Source organism: Moschus berezovskii, chromosome 2 (assembly GCF_049115385.1).
Source record: "Moschus berezovskii isolate FMDL1 chromosome 2, NW_MosBer_1.0, whole genome shotgun sequence".
Classification (NCBI taxonomy): Eukaryota; Metazoa; Chordata; class Mammalia; order Artiodactyla; family Moschidae; genus Moschus; species Moschus berezovskii.
The window spans coordinates 142,015,796-142,033,734 of record NC_142461.1 but is presented as its reverse complement, the minus strand read 5'-3'; positions in this window follow the sequence as shown (position 1 = coordinate 142,033,734).

The following is a 17,939-nucleotide window of genomic DNA, read 5'->3' as shown; positions in this document are numbered from 1 at the left end:
GGCGGGGCCGGGTTCTCTCCCGTCTGCGCGGGTGGGGAAGGCCTCTCTCGCGTCTGCGCGGGTGGGGCTGGTATTTCTCCCGTTTGCACAGCCGGGTGAGACTCAAAAAATTCCCTCAAACAGTCGTCCCCATTGGAGAGGAGAACACACTTTACGGACTTAACTCGAGAAGAGGCCCTATTCCCATTTAAAGGCTCAAGAGTAATCCCGAAATTCCCCTTCCAACACAAAAGGGTTCCTGACTTCCCTGAAGCAGCTGGAGAGAATTCCTGAGGTCCTATTCGCTACCTGAGAAGTTCAACCAGGTTCCCTCTGTAACTCTAGAAACACCACAAAATTATCCCCTCAATGCGAGATCAGGAAAATATTCCGCTGCACAATTCAAGAGAAATCCCACGTTCGGCTGGAAAGGCAAAACTGTATTTGACACCGTTTATGCGACTCAGAAAATTCCCTCACACAGCCATCCCCATTGGAGAGGAGAACACAGTTTATGGACTCAACTTGGGAAGAGGCCGTATTCCCATTTAACGGCTCGAGAGTAATCCCGAAATTCCCGTTCCAGTAGAAAAGGGTGACTAACTTCCCTGAAGCAACACAAGCGAGTTCCTGAGGTCCCCGTCGCAACTCGAGAAGCACCCCCAGCTTCCCGCCTCAAAAGGGGAAACACCAAAAAATTATCCGCTCAATGTGAGATGAGGACATTTTGCACTGCACAATTAAATAGAAATCCCACATTCCCGCTTGAAAGGCAAAAGGGCACTTGACACACTTTATGCGATTCAGATAGTTTCCTAACACCCGTACTTATTGGAGCGGAGAACACACTTCATGGACTCAAATCTAGAAGAGGACCTATTCCCATTTAAGGGCTCGAGAGTAATCTGGAAGTCCACTTCCAAAAAAAGGGGACCTGACTTCCCTGAAGCAACACGAACGAGTTCCTGAGGTCCACGCAGCAACTCGAGAAGTACCCCCAGATCCAAGCGGAAACTCGAGACACAACAAAATTATCCCCACAATGCGAGATGAGGAAATTTTGCGCTCCGAAATCTCAAGAGAAGTCCCACATACCCGCTTGAAAGGCAAAAGGTCACTTGATACACTATATGTGACCCAGAAAGTTCGCTCACAGAGCCGTACCCATTGGAGAGGAAAAAACACCTTTTGGATTCAACTCCAGATGAATCCCTATTCCCAATTAACGGCTGGAAATTAAACCGGAAGTTCCCGTCCCAACACAAAAGGGGACCTGACTTCCCTGAAGCAACCCGAGCCACTTCCTGAGGTCCCCGTTGCAACTCGAGAAGCACCCCCAGCATCCCGCCGCAACTCGACAAACACCACAGAATTATCCCCTCAATGCGAGATGAGGAAATTGTGCACTGCAGAATCTCAAGACAAATACCACATTCCCGCTTGAAAGGCAAAAGGGAACTTGACACCCTTTATGCGACTCAGAAAGTACCCTCACACAGCCGTCCCCATTGAAGAGGAGAACACACTTTATGGACTCAATTTGAGATGAAGCCCTATTCCCATTTAATGGCTGGAGAGTAAAAGGAAGTGCCCTTTCCAACACAAAAGGGGACCTGCCTTACCTGAAGAAACCCAAGCAAGTTCTTGAGATCCACATGGCAACCCGAGAAGTACCCCAAGCTTCCTGCCGCAACTAGAGAAACACCACAAAATTATAACCCTCAATGCGAGAAGAGGAAATTTTGGGCTGCAGAATCTCAAGAGAAATAACACTATTCCCTCTTGAAAGGCAAAAAGTATTGATACCGTTTATGCGACTCAGAAATTTCACTATTATCATTCCCCATAGGAGAGGAGAACACACTTTAAGGACTCAATTCGAGATGAGGCCCTATTCCCATTTAACGGCTCCAGACTAAACCGGAAGTTCCCATTCCAACACAAAAGGGGACCTGACTTCCCTGAAGCAACCCGAGCTAGTTCCTGAGGTCCCCGTCGCAACTCGAGAAGCACCCCCAGCTTCCGGCCGCAACTCAAGAAACACCCCAAAATTATCCCCTCAATGCGAGATGAGGAAAATTTGAGATGCAGAATCTCAAGAGAAATACCACATTCCCTCTTGAAAGGCAAAAAGGTACTTGATACCTTTTATTTGACTCACAAAGTTCCCTCACACAGCTGTCTCCTTTGGAGAGGAGAACCACTTTATGGACTCAATTCTAGATTAGCCCCTGTCACATATAAGGGCTCGAGAGGAAACCGGAATTTTTCCTTCCAACAGCAAAGGGGACCTGACTTCCCTGAAGCAACCCCAGCGAGTTCCTGAGGTCCCCGTCGCAACTCGAGAAGCACCCCCAGCTTCCCGCAGCAACTCAAGAAACACCACAAAATGATCCTCTCAATGCGAGATGAGGAAATTTTGCAATGCAGAATCTCAAGAAAAATACCACATTCCCTCTAGAATGGGAAAAAGTACTTGACAACCTTTATTTGACTCAGAAAGTTCCCTCACACAGCCGTTCCCTTTGGAGAGGAGAACACACTTTATGGACTCAATTCGAGATGAGCCCCTCTTCACATTTAAGGGCTCTAGAGGTAACCGGAAATTCCCCTTCCAACACCAAAGGGGACCTGACTTCCCTGAAGCAACCCCAGCGAGTTCCTGAGGTCCCCTTCGTAACTTGAGAAGCACCCCCAGCTTCCCGACGCAACTCGTGAAACACCCAAAAATTATCCCCTCAATGCGAGATGAGGAAAGTTTGCCATGCAAAATCGGAAGAGAAATACCACATTCCATCTTGAAAGGCCAAAAGGTACTTGACACCCTTTATTCGACTCAGAAAATTCCCTCACACAGCCGTCCCCTTTGGAGAGGAGAAAACAATTTATGGACTCAATACGAGATGAGCCCCTGTTCACATTTAAGGGCTCGAGAGGAAACCGGAAGTCCCCTTCCAATACCAAAGGGGACCTGACTTCCCTGAAGCAACCCCAGCGAGTTCCTGAGGATCCGTCGTAACTAGAGAAGGACCCCCAGCTTCCCGCCGCAACTCGAGAAACACCACAAAATTATCCCCACCATGCGAGATGAGGAAATTTTGCGATGCAGCATCTCAAGAAAAATACCACATTCCCTCTTGAAAGGCAAAAGGGTACTTGACATTCTTTATGCGACTCAGAAATTTCACTAACATCAGTCCCCATTGGAGAGGTGAACAAACTTTATGTACTCAATTCAAAATGAGGCACTATTGCCAATTAACTGCTCGAGAGTAAATCAGAAGTTCCCCTTCCAACAAAAAGGGGACCTGCCTAAACTGAAGAAAACCGAGTGAGTTACTGAGGTACGCATCGCAACTTGAGAAGTACCCCCAGCTTCCCGCCGCAACTCGAGAAACACCACAAAATTATCCCCTCAATGCAAGAATAGGAAATTTTGCGTTACAGAATCTCAACAGAAATAAAACATTCCCTCTTGAAAGGCAAAAGGTATCTTGAAACCTTTTATTCGACTCAGAAAGTTCCCTCACACAGCCGTCCCCATTCAGAGGAGAAGACACTTTAAGGACTCAATTCGAGATAAGCCCCTGTTCACATTTAAGGGCTTTAGAGGTAACCGGAAGTTCCGCTTCCAACACCAAAGGGGACCTGATTTCCCTGAAGCAACCCGAGCTAGTATCTGAGGTCCCCGTCGCAACTCGAGAAGCACCCCCAGCTTACCGCCGCAACTGCAGAATCACCCCAAAATTATCCCCTCAATGCGAGATGAGGAAATTTTGAGATGCAGCATCTCAAGAGAAATACCACATTCCCTCTTGAAAGGCAAAAGGTACTTGACACCCTTTATTCTACTCAGAAAGTTCCCTCACATGCCGTCCCCATTGGAGAGGAGAACACACTTTACGGACTCAATTCGAGAGGAGCCCCTCTGCACATTGAAGGGCTCGAGAGGAAATCGGAAGTTCCCTTATCAACACCAAAGGGGACCTGACTAACCTGAAGCAACACCAGCGATTTCCTGAGGTCCCCGTCGCAACTCGAGACGCACCCCCAGCTTCCCGCCGTAACTCGAGAAACACCACAAAATTATCCCCTCCATGCGAGATGAGGAAATTTTGCGATGAAGCATCTCAAGAGAAATACCACATTCCCTCTGGAAAGGCAAGACGGTACTTGACACCCTTTATTCGACTCAGAAAGTTCCCTCACACAGCCGTCCCCTTTGGAGAGGAAAACACACTTTTCGGACTCAATTCGAGAGGAGCCCCTGTGCACATTGAAGGGCTCGAGAGAAAACCGGAATTTCCCCTTCCAACAACAAAGGGGACCTGACTTCCCTGAAGCAACCCCAGCGAGTTCCTGAGGTCCCCGTCGCAATTCGGGAAGCACCCCCAGCTTCCTGCCGCAACTCGAGAAACACCCCAAAATTATCCCCTCCATGCGAGATGAGGAAATTTGGCGATGCAGCATCTCAAGAGAAATACCACATTCCCTCTGGAAAGGCAAAAAGGTACTTGACACCCTTTATTCGACTCAGAAAGATCCCTAACGAAGCCGTCCCCTTTGGAGAGGAGAACACACTTTACGGACTCAATTCCAGAGGAGCCCCTGTGCACATTGAAGGGCTCGAGAGGAAACCGGAAGTTCCCCTTCCAACACCAAAGGGGACCTGACTTCCCTGAAGCAACCCCAGCGAGTTCCTGAGGTCCCCGTCGCAACTCGAGAAGCACCCCCAGCTTACCGCTGCAACTCGAGAAACACCCCAAAATTATCCCCTCCTTGCGAGATGAGGAAATTTGGCGATGCAGCATCTCAAGAGAAATACCACATTCCCTCTTGAAAGGCAAAAAGGTACTTGACACCCTTTATTCGACTCAGAAAGTTCCCTCACACAACCGTCCCATTTGGAGAGGAGAACACAATTTACGGACTCAATTCGAGAGGAGCCCCTGTGCACATTGAAGGGCTCGAGAGGAAACCGGAAGTTCCCCTTCCAACACCAAAGGGGACCTGACTTCCCTGAAGCAACCCCAGTGAGTTCCTGAGGTCCCCGTCGCAACTCGAGGAGCACCCCCAGTTTCCCTCCGCAACTCGAGACACACCCCAAAACTATCCCCTCCATGCGAGATGAGGAAATTTGGCGATGCAGCATCTCAAGAGAAATACCACATTCCCTCTGGAAAGGCAAAAACGTACTTGACACCCTTTATTCGACTCAGAAAGTTCCCTCACACAGCCGTCTCCTTTGGAGAGGAGAACACACTTTACGGACTCAATTCGAGAGGAGCCCCTGTGCACATTGAAAGGCTTGAGAGGAAACCGGAAGTTCCCTTCCAACACCTAAGGGACCTGACTTGCCTGAAGCAATCACAGCGAGTTCCTGAGGTCCCCGTCGCAACTACAGAAGCACCCCCAGCTTCCTGCCGCAACTCGAGAGACACCCCAAAATTATCCCCTCCATGCGAGATTAGGAAATTTGGCGATGCAGCATCTCAAGAGAAATACAACATTCCCTCTGGAAAGGCAAAAAGGTACTTGACACCCATTATTCGACAAAGAAAGTTCCCTCACACAGCCGTCCCCTTTGGAGAGGAGAACACACTTTACGGACTCAATTCGAGAGGAGCCCCTGTGCACATTGAAGGGCTCGAGAGGAAACCGGAAGTTCCCCTTCCAACACCAAAGGGGACCTTACTTCCCTGAAGCAACCCCATTGAGTTCCTGAGGTCCCCGTCGCAACTCGAGGAGCACCCCCAGCTTCCCGCTGCAACTCGAGAAACACCCCAAAATTATCCCTTCCATGCGAGATGAGGAAATTTTTTGATGCAGAATCTCAAGAGAAATACCATATTCCCTCTTGAAAGGCAAGACGGTACTTGACACCTTTATTTGACTCAGAAAGTTCCCTCACACAGCCGTCCCATTTGGAGAGAACACATTTTATGGACTCAATTCGAGATGAGCCCCTGTGCACATTTAAGGACTCGAGAGGAACCCGGAAGTTCCCCTTCCAACAGCAAAGGGGACCTGACTTCCCTGAAGCAACCCCAGCGAGTTCCTGAGGTCCCCGTTGCAACTCGAGAAGCACCCCCAGCTGCCCGCCGCAACTCGAGAAACACCCCAAAATTATCCCCTCCATGCGAGATGAGGAAATTTTGCGATGCACCATCTCAAGAGAAATACCACATTCCCTCTGGAAAGGCAAAATGGTACTTGACACCCTTTATTCAACTCAGAAAGTTCCCTCACACAGCCGACCCCTTTGGAGAGGAGAACACACTTCATGGACTCAATTTGAGATGAGCCCCTGTGCACATTAAAGGCTTGAGAGGAAACCGGAAGTTCCCCTTCCAACACCATAGGGGACCTGACTTCCCTGAAGCAATCGAAGCGAGTTCCTGAGGTCCCAGTCACAACTCGGAAGCACCCCCAGCTTCCCGCCGCAACTCGAGAAACATCCCAAAATTATCCCCTCCATGCGAGATGAGGAAATTAGGCGATGCAGCATCTCAAGAGAAATACCACATTCCCTCTGGAAAGGCAAAATGGTTACTTGACACCTTTTATTCGACTCAGAAAATTCCCTCACAAGGCCGTCCCCTTTTTGAGTGGAGAACACACTTTACGGACTCAATTCGAGAGGAGCCCCTATGCAGATTGAAGGGCTCGAGAGGAAACCGGAAGTTCCCCTTCCAACACCAAAGGGGACCTGACTTCCCTGAAGCAACCCCAGCGAGTTCCTGAGGTCCCGGTCGCAACTCGAGAAGCACCCAGAGCTTCCCGCCGCAACTCGAGAAACACCCCAAAATTATCACCTCCATGCGAGATGAGGAAATTATGCGATGCAGCATTTCAAGAGAAATACCACATTCCCTCTTGAAAGGCAAAAAGGTACTTGACACCCTTTATTCGATCAGAAAGTTCCCTCACACAGCCGTCTCCTTTGCAGAGGAGAACACACTTTATGGACTCAATTCGAGATGAGCCCCTGTGCACATTTAAGGGCTCGAGAGGAAACCGGACGTTCCCCTTCCAACAGGAAAGGGGAACTGACTTCCCTGAATCAACCCCAGCTAGTTCCTGAGGTCCCCGTTGCAATTCGGGTAGCACATTCACCCCCCCGCCGCAACTCGAGAAACACGCCAAAATTATCCCCTCAATGTGAGATGAGGTTATTTTGCGATGCAGCATCTCAAGACAAATACCACATTCCCTCTTGAATGGCAAAAAGGTACTTGACACCCTTTATTCGACTCCGAAAGTTCCCTCAACAGCCGTCCCCTTTGGAGAGGAGAGCACACTTTATGGACGCATTTCGTGATGAGCCCCTGTTCACATTTAAGGGCTCGAGTGGAAACCGGAAGTTCCCCTTCCAACACCAAAGGAGACGTGACATCCCTGCAGCAACCCCAGCGAGTTCCTCAGGTCCTCATCACAACTCGAGAAACACCCCAAGGTTCCCGCCGCAACTCGAGAAACACGCCAAAATTATCCCCTCAATGCGAAATGAGGAAATTTTGCGCTCCGAAATCTCAAGAGAAGTCCCCCATACCCGCTTGAAAGGCAAAAGATCACTTGACACACTTTATGTGACACAGAAAGTTCGCTCAGAGAGCCGTACCCATTGAAGAGGAAAAAACACCCTTTGGACTCAAATCCAGATGAATCCCTATTCCCAATTAACGGATGGAAAGAAAACCGGAAGTTCCCGTTCCAACACAAAAGGGGACCTGACTTCCCTGAAGCAACCTGAGCGAGTTCCTGAGCGTCCCGTCTCAACTCCAGAAGTATCCCCTGCTTCCGGCCCTAACTCGAGAAACGACACAATATAATTCCCACAGTGCGAGATGAGGTAATTTTCTGCTGCAGAATCTCAAGAGAAATCCCGCATTCCCGCTTGAAAGCAAAAGGGAACTTGACACACTTTATGCCACTCAGAATGTTCCCTAATATCCGTCTCCATTGGAGAGGCATACACACTTTATGGACTCAACTCCAGAAGAGGCCCTATTCCCATTAAAGGGCTCGAGACTAATCCGGAAGTTCCCCTTCCAGCACAAAAGGGGACCTGACTTCCCTGAAGAAACTCGAGTGAGTTCCTGAGGTCGCCATCTAAACTCAAGAAGTACCCCCAGCGTCCCGCCGCAATTCGAGAAACACCACAAAATATTCCCCTCACTGCGAGATGAGGAAATTTTGCACTGCAGAATCTCAAGATAAATCCTACATTCCGGCTCGAAAGGCAAAAGGGTACTGACTCCGTTTATGCGACTCAGAATGTTCCCTAACATCCTTCCTCAGTGAAGAGGAAAACACACCTCATGGACTAAAACCAAAAAGAGGCAATATTCCCATTTAAAGGCTAGAGAGTACTCAAGAAGTTCCCCTTAAAACACAAAAAAGGACTGGACTTCCCTGAAGCAACCCGAGCGAGTTCCTGAGGTTCCCAGCTCAACTCGAGAAGTACCCCATGCTTCCAGCCGCAACTCGAGAAACAACACAATATTATCCCCTCAATGCGAGATGAGGAAATTTAACGCTGCAGAATCTCAAGAGAAATCCCACATTCCGGCTAGAAAGGTAAAAGGGTACTTGACCCCCTTTATACGACTCAGAATGTACCCTAACATCTGTCCTCAGTGGAGAGGAGAACACATTTTATGGACTCAAATGGAGAGGAGGCAATATTCCCTTTTAACGTCTCCAGAGTAATCCGGAAGTTCCCCTTCCAACACAAAAGGGGACTTGACTTCCCTGAAGCAACACTAGCGAGTTCCTGAGGTCCCCGCCGCAACTCGAGACATACCCCCTCTTCCCGACGCAACTGGAGAAACACCACAAAATTATACCCTCAATGCGAGAAGAGGAAAATTTTCGCTGCAGAATCTCAAGAGAAATCCCACATTCCCGCTTGAAAGGCAAAAGGGAACTTGACTCCCTTTATGCGACTCAGAATGTTCCCTAACATCCATTCTCAATGGAGAGGAGAACACTCTTCATACACTCAAATCGAGAAGAGGAAATATTCCCATTTAAAGGCTCAAGAGTAATCAAGAAGTTCCCCTTCCAACACAAAAGGGAACTTGACTTCCCTGGAGCAATCCGAGAGAGTTCCTTAGGTTCCCGTTTCAACTCCAGAAGTATCCCCAACTTACCACCACAATTCAAGAAACAACACAATATTATCCCCTCAATGCGACATGAGGTAATTTTGCGCTGCAGAATCTCAAGGCAAATCCCACATTCCCGCTTGAAAGGCCAAAGGGAACTTGGCATACTTTATGCCCTTTCAGAAAGTTCCCTAAAATCCGTCCCCATTGCAGAGGCGTACTCAATTTATGGACTCAACTCCAGAAGAGCCCTATTCCCATTAAAGGGCTCGAGAGTAATCCGGAAGTTCCCCGTCCAGCACAATGGGGGAACTGACTTCCCTGAAGTAACTCCAGTGAGTTCCTGAGGTCCCCGTTGAAACTCGAGAAGTACCCCCAGCTTCCCGCCGAAATTCGGGAAACACCACAAAATTATCCCCTCAATGCAAGAGGAGGAAACTTTGCGCTGAAGAATCTGAAGAGAAAACCCACATTCCCAATTGAAAGGCAAAAGCGTACTTGACTCCCTTTATGTCACTCAGAAAGTTCCCTAACATTCTTCCCCATTGGAGAGGAGAACACACTTTATGGACTCAACTCCAGAAGAGGCCCTATTCCATTTAAAGGGCTCGAGACTAATCCGGAAGCTCCCCTTCAAGAACAAAAGGGGACCTGACTTGCCTGAAGTAACTGGAGTGAGTTCCTGAGGTCCCCGTCGCAACTCGAGAAGCTCCCCCGGCTTCCCGCCTCAAAAGGGGAAACACCAAAAAATTCTCCGCTCAATGTGAGGTGAGGAAATTTTGCACTGCACAATTAAATAGAAATCCCACATTCCCACTTGAAAGGCAAAAGGACACTTGACACACTTAATGCGATTCAGACAGTTTCCTAACACCCGTACTTATTGGAGCGGAGAACACACTTTATGGACTCAAATCTAGAAGAGGCCCTATTCCCATTTAAGGGCTCGAGAGTAATCCGGAAGTTCCACTTCCAAAAAAAGGGACCTGATCTTCCCTGAAGCAACACGAACGAGTTCCTGAGGTCCACGCTGCAACTCGAGAAGTACCCCCAGATCCAAGCCGAAACTCCAGACACAACAAAATTTTCCCCTCAATGCGAGATGAGGAAATTTTGCACTGCACAATTAAATAGAAATCCCACATACCTGCTTGAAAGGCAAAAGATCACTTGACACACTTTATGTGACCCAGAAAGTTCGCTCACAGAGCCGTAAACATTGGAGAGGAAAAAACATCTTTTGGACTCAACTCCAGATGAATCCCTATTCCCAGTTAACGGCTCGAAAGTAAACCGAGGGTCCCCGTTCCAACACAAAAGGGGACCTGACTTCCCTGAAGCAACCCGAGCCACTTCCTGAGGTCCCCGTTGCAACTCTAGAAGCACCCCCAGCATCCCGCCGCAACTCGACAAACACCACAGAATTATCCCCTCAATGCGAGATGAGGAAATTGTGCGCTGCAGAATCTCAAGAGAAATACCACATTCCCGCTTGAAAGGCAAAAGGGTACTTGACACCCTTTATGCGACTCAGAAAGTACCCTCACACAGCTGTCCCCATTGGAGAGGAGAACACACTTTATGGACTCAATTCGAGATGAGGCCCTATTCCCATTTAATGGCTGGAGAGTAAATTGGAAGTGCCCTTTCAAACACAAAAGGGGACCTGCCTTACCTGAAGAAACCCAAGCAAGTTCTTGAGGTCCCCATGGCAATTCGAGAAGTAACCCAAACTTCCTGCCGCAACTAGAGAAACACCACAAAATTATCCCCTCAATGCGAGAAGAGGAAATTTTGCGCTGCAGAATCTCAAGAGAAATACCACTATTCCCTCTTGAAAGGCAAAAAGTACTTGATACACTTTACGCGACTCAGAAATTTCACTAATATCATTCCCCATAGGAGAGGAGAACACATTTTATGCACCCAATTCGAGATGAGGCCCTATTCCCATTTAACGGCTCCAGACTAAACCGGAAGTTCCCCTTCCAACACAAAAGGGGACCTGACTTTCCAGAAGCAACTCGAGCAAATTCCTGAGGTCCCCGTCGCAACACGGGAAGTAATCCAAAATTCCCGCCGCAACTTGACATACACCAAAAAATTATCTCCTCATTGCGAGATGAGGATATTTTGCGCTGCAGGATCTCAAGAGAAATACCACATTCCCTCTTGAAATGCAAAAGGGTACTTGTCATCCTTTATGCGACTCAGAAATTTCACTAACATCAGTCCCCATTGGAGAGGTGAACGAACTTTATGTACTCAATTCAAAATGAGGCACTATTGCCAATTAACTGCTGGAGAGTAAATCGGAAGTTCCCCTTCCAACAAAAAGGGGACCTGCCTTACCTGAAGAAACCCGAGTGAGTTCCTGAGGTACCCATAGCAACTTGAGAAGAACCCCCAGCTTCCCGCCGCAACTCGAGAAACACCACAAAATTATCCCCTCAATGCAAGAATAGGAAATTTTGTGTTACAGCATCTCAAGAGAAATACCACATTCCCTCTTGAAAGGCAAAATGGTTCTTCAAACCCTTTATGCGACTCAGAAAGTTCCCTCACACAGCCGTCCCCATTGGACAGGAGAACACACTTTATGGACTCAAATCAAGATGAGGCCCTATTCCCAATAAACGGCTCGAGAGTAACCGGAAGTTCCCCTTCCAACACCAAAGGGGACCTGACTTCCCTGAAGCAACCCAAGTGAGTTACTGAGGTCCCCGTCGCAACTCGAGAAATACCCTAGCCTCCAGCCGCAACTCGAGAAACACCACAAAATTATCCCCTCAGTGCGAGATGAGGAAATTTTGCGCTGCAGAATCTCAAGAGAAATACCACATTCCCTCTTGAAAGGCAAAAGGACTCTTAACACCCTTTATGCGATTCAGAAAGTTCCCTCACACAGCAGTGCCCATTAAAGAGGAGAACACACTTTATGGACTCAATTTGAGATGAGGACCGATACCCACTTAACGGCTCCATAGTGAACCGGAAGTTGCCCTTCAAACACAAAACGAGACCTACGTTACCTGAAGAAACCCGAGCAAGTTCCTGATGTCCCCATCGCAACTCGAGAAGTATGTCCACTGCAACTGGACATACACCACAAAATTATCCCCACAATGCGAGATGAAGAAATATTGCTCTGCAGAATCTCAAGAGAAATATCACATTCCCTTTTGAAAGGCAAAAGGGTTCTTGACTCCCTTTATGCGACTCAGAATGTTCCCTAACATCCATCCTCAGTGGAGAGGAGAACACTCTTCATACACTCAAATCGAGAAGAGGAAATATTCCCATTTAAAGGCTCAAGAGTAATCAAGAAGTTCCCCTTCCAACACAAAAGGGAACTTGACTTCCCTGGAGCAACCCGGGGGAATTCTCAGGAGAGAATTCCTGAGTTTCCCGTTTCAACTCCAGAAATATCCCGCACTTCCAACCACAACTCGAGAAATAACACAATATTATCCCCTCAATGCGACATGAGGTAATTTTGCGCTGCAGAATCTTAAGAGAAATCCCATATTAACGCTTGAAAGGCCAAAGGGAACTTGGCATACTTTATGCTCCTCAGAAAGTTCCCTAAAATCCGTCCCCATTGCAGAGGCGTACTCAATTTATGGACTCAACTCCAGAAGAGCCCCTATTCCCATTAAAGGGCTCGAGAGTAATCCGGAAGTTCCCCGTCCAGCACAATGGGGGAACTGACTCCCCTGAAGTAACTCCAGTGAGTTCCTGAGGTCCCCGCCGCAACTCGAGAAGTACCCCCAGCTTCCCGCCTTAATTCGAGAAACACCACAAAATTATCCCCTCAATGAGAGATGAGGTTTTTTGCGCTGCAGAATCTCAAGAGAAATCCCACATTCCCACTTGAAAGGCAAAAGCGTACTTGACACACTTTATGCCACTCAGAAAGTTCAATAATATCCGTCCCCATTGGAGAAGATAACACACTTTAGGGACTCAACTGGAAAAGAGGCCCTATTCCCATTAAAGTGCTCAAAAGTATTCCGGAAGTTCCCCTTCCAGCACAAATGGCACCTGATTCCCTGAAGTAACTCGAGTAAGTTTCTGAGGTCCCCATCGCAACTGGAGAAACACTACAAAATTTTCCCCACAATGTGAGATGAGAAAATTTTGCGCTGCAGAATCTCAAGTGAAATCCCAGATATCCGCTTGAAAGGCAAAAGGGTACTTGACTCCCTTTAGCCGACTCAGAATAGTCCCTAACATTCGTCCTCAGTGGAGAGGATAACACACTTTATGGACTCAACTCCAGAAGAGGCCCTATTCCCATTAAAGGGCTCAAGAGTAATCCGGAAGTTCTCCTTCCAGGAAAAAAGGGGCCTGATTCCCTGAAGTAACTCGAGAAAGTTCCTGAGGTCCCCATCGCAACTCGAGAAACACAACAAAATTATCCCCTCAATGCGAGAACGGGAAATTTTGCTCGGCAGAATCTCACGAGAAATCCCACATTCCCGAGTGAAGGGCAAAAGGGTACTTGACTCCCTTTAGGCGACTCAGAATGTTCCCTAACATCCTTCCTCAGTGGAGAGGAAAACACACTTTATGGACTCAAATCGAGAAGAGGCATTATTCACATTTAACAGCTTGAGAGTCATCCGGAAGTTCCCCTTCAACACAAAAGGGGACTTGACTTCCTTGAAGCAACCCGAGCGAATTCCTGAGGTCCGCGCCGCAACTCGAGACATACCCCCTCTTCCCGACGCAACTGGAGAAACACCACAAAACTATACCCTCAATGCGAGAAGAGAAAAATTTTCGCTGCAGAATCTCAAGAGAATTCCCACATTCCTGCTTGAAAGGCAAAAGGGTACTTGACTCCCTTTATGCGATTCAGAATGGTCCCTAACATCCATCCTCAATGGAGAGGAGAACACTCTTCATACACTCAAATCGAGAAGAGGAAATATTCCCATTTAAAGGCTCAAGAGTAATCAAGAAGTTCCCCTTCCAACACAAAAGGGAACTTGACTTCCCTGGAGCAAACCGAGAGAGTTCTTTAGGTTCAAGTTTCAACTCCAGAAGTATCCCCTACTTCCCACCACAACTCGAGAAACAACACAATATTATCCCTTCAATGCGACATGACGTAATTTTGCCCTGCAGAATCTCAAGGGAAATTCCACATTCCCGCTTGAAAGGCCAAAGGAACTTGGCATACTTTATGCTCCTCAGAAAGTTCCCTAAAATCCGTCCCCATTGCAGAGGCGTACTCAATTTATGGACTCAACTCCAGAAGAGCCCCTATTCCCATTAAAGGGCTCGAGAGTAATCCGCAAGTTCCCCGTCCAGCACAATGGGGGAACTGACTTCCCTGAAGTAACTCCAGTGAGTTCCTGAGGTCCCCGTTGAAACTCGAGAAGTACCCCCAGCTTCCCGCCGAAATTCGGGAAACACCACAAAATTATCCCCTCAATGCGAGAGGAGGAAACTTTGCGCTGCAGAATCTGAAGAGAAATCCCACATTCCCAATTGAAAGGCAAAAGCGTACTTGACTCCCTTTATGTCACTCAGAAAGTTCCCTAACATCCTTCCCCATCGGAGAGGAGAACACACTTTATGGACTCAACTCCAGAAGAGGCCCTATTCCATTTAAAGGGATCCAGAGTAAACCGGATGTTCCCCTTCAAGAACAAAAGGGGACCTGAGTTGCCTGAAGTAACTGGAGTGAGTTCCTGAGGTCCCCGTCGCAACTCCAGAAGTACCCCCATCTTCCCGCCTCAATTTGAGAAACACCACAAAATTATCCCCTCCTTGCGAGATGAGGAAAATTTGCGCTGCAGAATCTCAAGAGAAATCCCACATTCCCGCTTGAAAGGCAAAAGCGTACTTGACACACTTTATGCCACTCAGAAAGTTCAATAATATCCGTCCCCATTGGAGAAGTTAACACACTTTAGGGACTCAACTGGAGAAGAGGCCCTATTCCCATTAAAGGGCTCAAAAGTATTCCGGAAGTTCCCCTTCCAGCACAAATGGGACCTGATTCCCTGAAGTAACTCGAGTAAGTTTCTGAGGTCCCCATCGCAACTGGAGAAACACCACAAAATTTTCCCCACAATGTGAGATGAGAAAATTTTGCGCTGCAGAATCTCAAGTGAAATCCCAGATATCCGCTTGAAAGGCAAAAGGGTACTTGACTCCCTTTAGCCGACTCAGAATGGTCCCTAACATTCGTCCTCAGTGGAGAGGATAACACACTTTATGGACTCAACTCCAGAAGAGGCCCTATTCCCATTAAAGGGCTCAAGAGTAATCCGGAAGTTCTCCTTCCAGGAAAAAAGGGGCCTGATTCCCTGAAGTAACTCGAGAAAGTTCCTGAGGTGCCCTTCGCAACTCGAGAAACACAACAAAATTATCCCCTCAATGCGAGATGAGGAAATTTTGCGCTGCAGAATCTCAAGAGATATCCCACATTCCCGCTTGAAAGGCATAATGGTACCTGACTCCCTTTAGGCGACTCAGAATATTCCCGAACATCCGTCCTCAGTGGAGAGGAAAACACACTTCGTGGACTCAAATGGAAAAGAGGCTATATTCCCATTTAAAGGCTCGAGAGTAATCAAGAAGTTCCGCTTCCAACACAAAAAAGGACTTGACTTCCCTGAAGCAAGCTGAGCGAGTTCCTGAGGGTCCCGTCTCAACTGCAGAAGTACCCCCTGCTTCCCGCCCCAACTCGAGAAACGACACAATAATATCCCCTCAGTGCGAGATGAGGTAATTTTCTGCTGCAGAATCTCAAGAGAAATCCCGCATTCCCGCTTGAAAACAAAAGGGAACTTGACACATTTTATGCCACTCAGAATGTTCCCTAACATCCGTCCCCATTGGAGAGGCATACACACTTTATGGACTCAACTCCAGAAGAGGCCCTATTCCCATTAAAGGGCTCGAGACTAATCCGGAAGTTCCCCTTCCAGCACAAAAGGGGACCTGACTTCCCTGAAGAAACTCGAGTGAGTTCCTGAGGTCCCCATCTAAACTCAAGAAGTACCCCCAGCGTCCCGCCGCAACTGGAGAAACACCACAAAATATTCCCCTCAATGCGAGATGAGGAAATTTTGCGCTGCAGAATCTCAAGAGAAATCCCACATTCCCGCTTGAAAGTCAAAAGGGTACTTGACTCCCTTTAGGCGACTCAGAATGTTCCCTAACATCCATCCTCAGTGGAGAGGAGAACAAATTTTATGGACTCAAATGGAGAGGAGGCAATATTCCCTTTTAATGTCTCGACAGTAATCCGGAAGTTCCCCTTCCAAAACAAAAGGCGACTTGACTTCCCTGAAGCAACCCGAGCGAGTTCCTGAGGTCACCGCCATAGCTAGAGAAGTGCCCCCTGCTTCCCACCACAACTGGAGAAACACCACAAAATTATCCCCTCAATGTGAGATGAGGTTATTTTGCGCTGTGGAATCTCAAGAGATATCCCACATTCCCGCTTGAAAGGCAAAAGCTTACTTGACACATTTTATGCCACTCAGAAAGTTCAATAATATCCGTCCCTATTGGAGAGAATAACACACTTTATGGACTCAAGTACAAAAGAGGCCCTATTCCCATTAAAGGGTTCGAGAGTAATCCGGAAGTTCCCCTTCCAGCACAAATGGGACCCGATTCCCTGAAGTAACTCGAGTAAGTTTCTGAGGTCCCCATCGCAACTCGAGAAACACAACATGATTATCCCCACAAAGTGAGATGAGGAAATTTGCGCTGCAGAATCTCAAGAGAAATCCCACATTCCCGCTTGAAAGGTAAAAGGGTATTTGACACCGTTTAGGTGACTCAGAATGGTCCCTAACATCCGTCCTCAGTGGAGAGGAGAACACACCTTATGGACTGAAATAGAGAAGAGCTAATATTCCCATTTAACGGCTTGAGAGTAATCCGGAAATTCCCCTTCCAACACCAAAGGGGACTTGACTTCACTGAAGCAAGTGAGTGTGTTCTGAGGTCCCCGTCGCAACTCGAGAAGTAATCACTGCTTCTGCTGGCAACTTGACCAACACCACAAAATTATCCCCTCAATTCGAGATGAGGTCATTTTGCGCCGCAGATCTGAAGAGAATTCCCACATTCCCGCTTGAAAGGCAAAAGGGTACTTGACACTCTTTATGCGACTCAGAAAGTTTCCTCACACAGCTGTCCCCATTGGAGAGGAGAACACACTTTATGGACTCAATTCGAGTTGAGGACCTGTTCCCATTTAACGGCTCGAGAGTAAACCGGGAGTTCCGTTTCAACAAAAAAGGGGACCTGCCTTCCCTGAAGAAACCCAAGAGATTTCCTGAGGTCCCCGTCGCAACTGGAGAAACACCACAAAATTATCGCCTCAATGCGAGATGAGGAAATTTTACGTTGCAGAATCTCAATAGAAATACCACATTACCTCTTGAAAGGCAAAAGGGTACTTGACACCCTTTATAGGACTCAGAAATTTCACTAAGATCAGTCCCCATTGGAGAGGAGAACACTTTCTGGACTCAGTTCGAGATGAGACCCTATTCCCATTTAACGGCTGGAGAGTAAACCGGAAGTTCCCATTCCAACACCAAAGGGGACCTGACTTCCCTGAAGCAACTCAAGTGAGTTCCTGAGGTCCCCTCGCAACTGGAGAAGTACCCCCAGGTTCCGGCCGCAATTCCAGAAACACCACAAAATTATCCCCTCAATGCGAGTTGAGGAAATTTTGTCCTGCAGAATCCCACGAGAAATCCCACATTCCCGCTTGAAAGGCAAAAGGGTACTTGACTCCCTTTAGGAGACTCAGAAAGTTCCCTCACACAGCCGTCCCCTTTGGAGAGGAGAACATACTGTATGGACTGA